The 9,331-nt window shown below is 37.0% G+C and overlaps 2 long non-coding RNA genes across 3 annotated transcripts; one reads left to right on the top strand and one right to left on the bottom strand.

Moving 5' to 3' along the window:
- Nucleotides 1-679: 679 nt before the first annotated feature.
- On the bottom strand, nucleotides 680-3,222 carry LOC110881730. The gene is made up of 3 exons (XR_002559872.2): nucleotides 3,144-3,222; nucleotides 1,900-1,977; nucleotides 680-775 (listed from the first exon to the last, which is right to left on the bottom strand). It is a non-coding gene; the product is annotated as an uncharacterized LOC110881730 (long non-coding RNA).
- Nucleotides 3,223-5,278: 2,056 nt separating this feature from the next.
- Nucleotides 5,279-8,102, top strand: LOC110885001. Of its 2 annotated transcripts, none has more exons than XR_002561828.2 (5): nucleotides 5,279-5,460; nucleotides 5,798-6,042; nucleotides 6,140-6,215; nucleotides 7,054-7,267; nucleotides 7,774-8,102. It is a non-coding gene; the product is annotated as an uncharacterized LOC110885001 (long non-coding RNA). The 2 variants fall into 2 exon arrangements; XR_002561827.2 differs by having other exon boundaries at nucleotides 5,792-6,042.
- The last annotated feature ends 1,229 nt before the right edge of the window (nucleotides 8,103-9,331 follow it).

Genomic DNA, 9,331 nt, shown 5'->3' with positions numbered 1-9,331 from the left:
GTAACAATTATCACTGGCTCACGAACGTCATACGTTTCTTGTGTACTGGCCAGGTACACAATCCACATACTAGTTTCGTGTCTTCGTGTAATTGCCACCTTATGTCTGAAGAATTAAGTTTCGGCACGTGAAAACATTTTCAAAACTTCTTTACCATGTCATTATTATTTTCATTTAAAATTTCCTTTCACTTGCTTAATTATATCATTTTATACGCCCACACGTTAGATTTACGTACCTGGGTGAATTTGTCATATTACTTGCCTTGATGCCGGTCCTAGACCGCATTCACGAATCATCCTTTCCAAGCAACTATGCTTACTTTACACAAAACATACTGTTAGTCTTATTCAAATACATATTCGAGTACATACTTACATTGGCTTCTACCTTTAGATCTCGATCGAGTCTTGGTTTGTACGGGTTCTTGGTCACAAGAGCACACGGGTTTGAGTTCAAGTATTTATCTCCTCATACCTGATTTCACTCAAACCATGGCTCTGATACCAACTTGTAAGACCCTAACACGCTTTAACTGAAAAGACGCAGCGGAAATACGTACCATAAAATTTATTTCTTTGGTAACGACATTACTTACATAATCGTTCAAGTTACAAATTATCAAAGGTTTCATAAAAAGTAATCGCCACATTCGTACTCAATTTTAAAACTTCAAGGCAATACATAACCTAACTATGTGACCGCACTTTTTGTACAATCCTTGCTCTTGACTTGATCGCTACTCCTCTTGATGATAATCTGTGATTCGTACAACCTGCACCCACCACATACATTCACAACATTAGCATACATCATATACAAACAAGGTTCATAATCATGTAGTCTCGTTATGTTCTATCCACGTATACTTTCCATCCGTTATCTTTCTAGATTTAATCGTTCCATCTGGGTGTCTAACCCTTGATAAGACATCAATAATGTACCTGCATTACATTTCATTCTCAAGGCACTCGGTTAATAACGTCAATGCTTAAATATATACATACCGACGGTCTCTGCATTGAGCATAAGTTTAAAGGTGTTCTGTTTAACTCCTCTTATGTTAAGATGTGTTTCTTTTGCACTCCTCTTAAGTTAAGAGGTGTTTCTTTTGCACTCCTCTTAAGTTAAGATGTGTTTCTTTTGCACTCCTCTTAAGTTAAGAGGTGTTTCCTTTGCACTCCTCTTAAGTTAAGAGGTGTTTCTTTGCTGCAGATTCGTTTCGTCGTCCGAAAACGCTAAAACTTGCGTAACTTTTAAACCGTTTACCCGTTTAACCTCTCGTTTCTTCCTACATGCTTGTAAATTCACATTTTATGATATGGACTTGGAATCCCATATCCGATTTAAGGAAATTCCTATCTTACGCGCTTTCGGCTTATTAGTCATTTTCTATTTATTCGACCCGTTCATGTTTTCATCAAACCACTCATTTGTTCTAACCCGAATCATACACGAACATTATAGCCATAATATTTTTACCTTATCCAGAGTTCCGCACTTGGGGTTTACGCACCCGACACCCGGTATTCATTAAACTCATACGTTTCATTCAAATCTACGAACCTAACTTTGTTATTAAAATTTCCACTTACATAGTTGTTTATCTATTAAAACAAACTCACATCCGATTCTGTTGCCTATTAAACCGCATCTCCGATTCCCTGATTGCGTACTTATAAGCAATTCTACCCATTAACCGGTTATAGTACCGGTGTAGCCATTTTTTATGCAACATTTCAATATAATCATAAGACCTTATTTTGACCCATTGGTCTACTTAGCAAAATTCACCGATTTCATACAATCTAATCCACATTTAACTTTAAACATCATGTTTTATTAGTTAAAACGCTACATTACTTAAACAACTAAGAAGTGATTACGGAAATCACTTACCTCGAGTGCCCGTTTCGTACATGCTTCCTCATATCCTTTCCGTTAGCCTTCCATGCTTTCCCCCATCTTGACATGATCCTATACTTTCATGTCATCATGGTTACCACTTCATTAGTATAAATGCACATTCTAATATTGCATTCATTTCACATTCATATCCAACATTAAACTTTACTCGTCAAATTCCAACAACACAAAGTATAAGCTAGAAGTCGCATCCTTTCATTCCACATAATTCTTCATGTCGTCACAAATAGCACATATTGATATAGCATGTACTTAATGTTTTCTCTAACGTAACACTTGTGACAAGAGCCTTATTACATTAATTATGCACATTTGACTTTCAGAAAGTCAACTGTCTATCTTATGAATTATCAATATAATCTCATACATCCACATAGTAAAACACACATACAACCACAAGATCATATATGCATACAACATAAACAATTCCTTCCATACTAGTTTTCTCATAATTCCACAACTAACAACATCATTCAAGATTAACTAATTTAACACTATCCTTGAACCCGACATTATCCTTACTAGAAATCCACATACCATTCAAGGACACCACTTTTACCCCTTGATCCCTACCACAAAATCAACTAAAGGCATAAGGTGTACATATCTTCAAGCATAGAGTACAAACTCCTAATGCACACTTCTACCACATCATACTAACCATTCAAATTTCCACATGAACTCCATCTAAATCACACTTCACATATTAGTTAGCTAACAATTACATCATTATCACTTTCTATACATATTTACCCACAACTTGCATATAATTCCACATATAATTGTCACTTAAGCATTTCATCAAACACTTGGTGTGCATACCACAATTTATGCATAATGTACAACCAATTCATGCATATTCTTCTAAACTCATACATAAATCATCAAATTATCCTTCTAATCAACATGGATCATTTATGCATAACATCAAACATACTAGTATCACATTTCTTTCAATTCCTCTAACAAGAATCCATCATATATATCAAAATACATCAATAATAATCAAGAATTTGGACATGGATGATTTACCCATGTCATCATCTTTATCATAACCAACGGGTTTCACCCTTAAACATCAAATTAACCTAAATCATGCATAACCCATGTTCTATATGATGATTCTAACACATACCCATACCCAATTTCATACAAATTCGCGAATTACAACATAACCCACTTCATGCAAGATCACCAATCTAGGTTTTTAGACATACCTTATGATCCCCTTGAGTAGGTGATCATTAATTCGTATTCCTTCCTGAATTTGAGCTTCGATTCACCCTTCAATTTTGGTGATTTGTTTAAGTTAGGGTTTTGGGCTCTTGAGAGCCCCTGCTCGTTCTAGAACACACACGAATGTGTGTTTGTGTGTGTTGTTATTTTCCTTTAATAACTCAACTTTCATTCTATACCACTCTAGTCCCTCATGTTTGCCTCTAAAACATAATTGGCACAATTTTCCTCCTATAATAGTTCTTACCATACACTTAACTAGATTAAATAACCTAGTTACTTAGTTCATGATATGTCCCATAGGAACATTCGTCAATATAAACATGCGGGTTTTGGGGTGTTACAAGAAAAATATGAACTAAAAGTAAATTGAATTAAATAATAGAGTAAACTGCTATTTTGGTCCCTGAGGTTTGGTCATTGTTGCCACTTTAGTCCAAAACTCAAACCTTTTGCATCTGGGTCCCTGTAGTTTCAGTTTTATTGCCATTTTGGTCCAAAAGTGAAATCAGGTCATTGGAATCTTATAAAATCCTGCTATTTTGTCATTTCCCTCAGGGACAAAATGGTCATTTTTAATTAAATAAGAGAGAGGGAGGAGGCACAACTACCCTCCATCGAAATTGTAAATGATATATACATATATAATATATATTTAACCAATGGCAGTGAAAGATGAAGATGATGGGTGGCAACCGGTTTTCAAACGGAGATGTTATCGCCGTCATCCTAGTCCTCTCTCTCCCGTTGCTGGGCTACAGAATCCGTTCTCTCACCTTCAAACTCTACATTTTCAGAGAAGACTCCGTCGTTAATCTAGGTCGCTCTCGAGAACCCGCTTAACTACACCCGAAACTACCTGGGCGAAATACTCGACCCGGGTGTAGAATGAGTCATATACCTCGACTCCGACGTCGTTTTGGCGGATGACATAGAGAAGCTTTGGAACATCACTTTACACAACAACCGAGTGATCGGAGCTCCGGAATACTGCCATGCAAACTTCACCAAATACTTCACACAGAGCTTCTGGTCCGACCCGGTATTATCTCGGGTATTCTCAACGAAAACCCCATGTTATTTCAACACCGGTGTAATTGTAATGGTAATGGATATGGTGAAATGGAGAGGCGGAAAGTACCGGCGGAGGATTGAGAACTGGATGGAACTGTAGAGGAAAAAGTGGATTTACGAGTAGGGTTCGTTGCCGCCGTTTCTACTGGTGTTCGCCAGAAACAGTGAGCGGATTGACCACCGGGTCAGACTGGATGAAGGGAGACCTTGTCCTTTGGATTATCTATGGCCGCCGTACGATCTCCATCGCCGTAATCATCCCTTGGATTCCTAAAATATATTTGTTGTTTGTAATTTTTGGTGTGTACAGAAGAAAAATACATACGATTTCGGAGTTATGTGAAAGAGAGAGAGAGAGAGAGAAAGAGAGAGAAAGAGAGAGTTGGGGGAGGTGGTTGTTGTGACTAGTGGTGGTGGCTGCAGTGACGGAGTGGTGGTGGGGTGAGGTGAGGTGAGTGGTGGCAACAGGAGAGCGATTAAGTGCTAAAAAACATCCAAACTTTTAAAAAGTCATAAAATACATCAATTGGAGTTGTTTAGTTGCGTTACAAATATTATAAATCTGCAAGGGTATGTGGATTAAGTGCTAACTTTAGGAAATGCAAGTATGTTGAAAATTATTTCAATTAAACCTTAAAAGAGGAATATTCTAAAACATTTTTTTTAACAACGTTGAAAATGATTTCAATTAAACCTTAAAAGAGGAATGTTCTAAAACATCCACACCATTTTTACGAATGCAATCAGTTATACCACTAGACTCTAAGGCCATGGGCTTGTAAAACATAAATGAAAAGAAAAACATTTTGAGAAAAAAATCCAAGTATCTCATACCATAGGCCATGAGCTTGTAAAACATTATATATATGAAAAAAAGAATATATATATATATTAAAAAAAGAAGTCAATGAATACTTCCCCCTCAATAGTAACTCCTCTATAAATTTATTGTATATATACATGTTTTTTTTTCATACTACTCAATACAAAACCCTACTCAATACAAAACCCTACTCAATACAAAAGGCTACAGTTCGAACCCTTCTGTCTATTTTTTCACTTATTTTTCTTTTGGAGAAATCTTAGAAACCCTAACACATAGCAAGGCCATCATATCTGCGACGGTGCTCCTGGCTGGTTCTGGTAGGAAGCTAGGTTCCAGCCAATTTCTGGTGACTCAGATGCGTTTCCAATGAACCAAACGGTGGCCCGAATAGATGCGAGGTCTGAATTTTTGCAATCATTTGTCAATTTTGAGTATTAATATGTCTGATTTCAGATCTATTGTGTATTGGTTTGTGGTATTCTTTTTATTTATTGTTATGTATAAAAACAAAGCAATCATTTCCGGCTTGCTCTAATTTTTATCCAACCTTTTATGATGAATATTGGGATTTTGGTACTTAGAAAGTATACGTACGCCAGATGTTGTCAAAATGCTTGTATGACAAAATTTACATTAGTTTTATGGTTCACTAATGAATACACAGGTGGTGAGGTTGGTATGTCGTTGTTCTTTGCTTGATCTCTGATTGGTATGTTTATGTTTTCATAGTCGCAGCCGCAAGCTTTTCCGACACCCACTGTCGTAATGTTTGCACCTATTCGATTAGGGTTTGTTTGAACGGTTTAGGACAAAGTTGGTAAGACTTGGTCAATATAGAAGTTATGGAGGAGTTCTTTGGTGGAAATCGGTTCAGGTTAGAAAGGGTTTATAGGGACGTACAGAGGAGTGGCATCTGAGGGGTCGGATTCGAGATAATATCTCCTGTCCAGAAGGGGCAACGGGCTGAGAAGAAACAAGAGGTAACTTAACATGTTTTTAGCAACACCAATTTTTTATTTATTGCTTGAACCATGAACCTGGGTACTTCATAGTTTGATTTTGTTGAATCTACTGTAGATTTCAGACTTTGGCTCTGCAACGGTTGATTTCGGAACTGATTTGGCTGTTTGAAAGCACATAGAATTCAATCCGGGTAAAAATGCTTCTTCGATGAAATGCCTTGAGAACCATAGCGTTATGAATTTGGTTAGGAATATCAGTTTTGTATTTGTTTTATTTTAGAAATTGTTGTAGTGTTAGATCATGTGTTAATAGAAGTTAATATAATTTTAATTGAAGTTTAACTTGAAGAATTGTTGGTTTAACTTTGAAAACCAAAGTGTATGGCTATTTCTATATGAAAAAGTTTGTGATTGACACACAACTGTTAAAGATAAAGATATCAATGTAAAAAATTTCTATGTTTTTCGGTTGGTAATGTTTGTATGCACATCTAGAGAGGGACATTTTCTTTCCCTTAGACTATGGGGTATGGGGCGGGGGTTGGGGCGTGGGTTGGGTACAAACGCCCAAGTCACCACCCCGGGTGGGCTTGGGTTTCGGCATCGACCCTTGGGCGGGGGTTTCAGCCCGGGTGTTGGGCAGGCCTAGCGGTCTTTTGTGGCCGGCTCTCATTGGCTGGGTTGGCTAGGCTATAGGTGACTAGGATTTAAATTTTAATTTTGTGTGTATTTTTATAATAATTGAAAAAGAAAAATTATAACACGTGGCCAACCCACGCGGGCTAGCCACGCCCCGCCATACCGACCCAAAATGCACATGACCAGCGGTGCCTCTCGAAGTCCACGTGTCAACCCATGCCCCAAACCCCTGCCCCACCATACTCCACGGTCTTAATATTTGTTTTCCAGGTATTTGCGTGCAAAAGTAAAGTCTATGATTGTTCTAATTAAGGTCTGTCTCTCTATTCTGCATTATTTTTTTAGACTTTTATTATTATTATTATTTTTTTCATTTGGTGTATGGTGTAGGGACTTTGATGCTTTTGATTTGAGGCAAAGGCTTCCCTATGTAGTCAGCAAATTGCACAGCTGGACTTGGCAGCGCTCCTGCTACTGCAGTATGCATACATAGTTAAACTTCTGTGTGTGTGTTTATATGTCTTTTAGAGCGTTTGCAGGCAGTCTACAACGCTAATGGAAAGGATTTTCATCAGGAACAATGGTTGTACAATGGTTGTTGCTGGTATGTTAATTAGATTGTAAATTATTAATAACTTAATAGGATGTTAGTTTAGAGATTTACAGACGGGCAAAGAATTCCTATAATTCTCACGATTTCCTTTTATTCATGCACATCTTGATGATCTTGGGGCCTTGGTTTTAAAAAAAGCGTGAAGCGCACAAAAGCGACAAGGTCCAAAACCGAGGCCTTGAGCCTTGATGTGCCTCGCGCCTCAGCGCGTCGGAGGCGCACTTTTTAAAAACCAAGCCCGGACGGAAGAATGGATAAGATTGCATTCTAGAACAAAGGTTGCTGCTGGTGGTATGTCGTCTAGACAATATTTTATCAGAATTGTAATAGAAGGTTAATTCTAAGTTTTACACATTAGACCTCAAATACATATGAACCTAAACACGACCCGAATATTCATGGGTTGACCCGAGCATGACCTGTTCAACTGCAAATACAAATGGTTAGCTGATTTAGATTCACTTCCTCTTTTACAACCGTTTATTTAATATGTGTAGATAACTTCAAGGCTTAAAAGAGCCACGAGGATCTTTGTAGCTTGCATGGGTAACGATGACACAACTGCAAAGTGAAGCGAGGATACAATAAAAGGCTACTTCTTACCATATAAGTGATGGCATTAAGATACAAATCGTTATAAAAAGTCATTTGCGGAACACATATATAAGTTAAATGCGACTAAGCCGCTGTTTGAGCAACATCATAGGGACCAGTTTGAAATTTCCTCTTTATGTTTCATGAATTTGAATCTTTGTGCAATTAACTTGACTAGGATACATGTTTTCTTTAATATTTTAATCTTAATTTTATACAACTTGCCGACTTAAACCGCATGAATGTTTTTTTTTGTGTGTGTAAGCCACTTCAGTTTTTGCAAAACCTAAAACCACGTCTAGGGTACATCCAATACCACTCCCCTTTTCCCACCGCAACGTGCGAGTTGAATCTCCATATTGCTTATGACAATTCAATTTACCCCTTACTACTCATAATACTTCAATTTAAGTCGCCGCAACGCGGCTACAGTTAAAAAACCTAGTTTATATAAAAAGGAAAACATTTATATGAAAAAAACCCAAGTATCTCATATTGCCTATTTTTATTCTTGTCACCACCTTTTTATCTTGCTTTTAAGCTTTAACACCTAAAGCCGAACCAAGCTTTAGCTTCAGGGTAAACATCAATTTTAGTGGGTTGCAATTCCTGTAGAGAATGTGACACGATGCGATCTAATCCATTTCACATTAAAAGAACCGTGAATATGACATGTGGAATAATATATCACATGAAACAATTAAAAACATGTATGTCAATCAAAATTGGAAGCATAGAATTAGATGTACAAGCATATTTGCACAAATATTAACAATATGTCAAATCATGATCAAGAACAATATTATTACTTTTAGAACGACGAGACACACAATCTATAATTAGGCCACCTAAAATCCACCTAATTACCCATAAATAATGGGGTTTGAACCCTCACCACTTGCTTGAGAGAAATTCACCAATACCATTAGACCAAAGGATTTTTGGCAAGAACAATGTTACTCATACAAGGCTTTTCATGCAGAATGGGGTGTGGCTGCAAATTCTCATGACTGACACAGTCAACCAATCCTAGCCTAGCATGTTTCTCTTCAATACCATTGGACCAAAGGATTTTGGAAATAGCAAAGTTTACAGGTTGGATTTGGAGGCAATAAGGTTGAGTTTTCTAGTTAAGACCACTCGTTTGTTGGAACTACTTGCCACCAAAATATGTATTTGGTTTCACCTAGATGAAAACAAGAAAACATGTTATATTATAAGAAGGCCTTTCAATTTTTTGAAAAACAAAAGTACCCTGACAGGGTTTCCCATGTTTAAGGTAGTTTTGCATCTTAAAATAGAAGTTACGGACGCTTTCATCATTCAGCAGCATGACTTTGTATACATGAAACAAAAAATTAAATCATTATTTGGCCTTTATATACATCATCCTTTTGTTAATAAAGAAGTAATGTATTAAATAGGATTTGAACTATGTAATCTAGGTTTTTATTTGGATAA

This window comes from Helianthus annuus, chromosome 10 (genome assembly GCF_002127325.2).
Source record: "Helianthus annuus cultivar XRQ/B chromosome 10, HanXRQr2.0-SUNRISE, whole genome shotgun sequence".
NCBI classification, from domain to species: Eukaryota; Viridiplantae; Streptophyta; class Magnoliopsida; order Asterales; family Asteraceae; genus Helianthus; species Helianthus annuus.
Note: the sequence above shows the minus strand (reverse complement) of the source record. Positions and strands in the feature narration are given on the sequence as shown.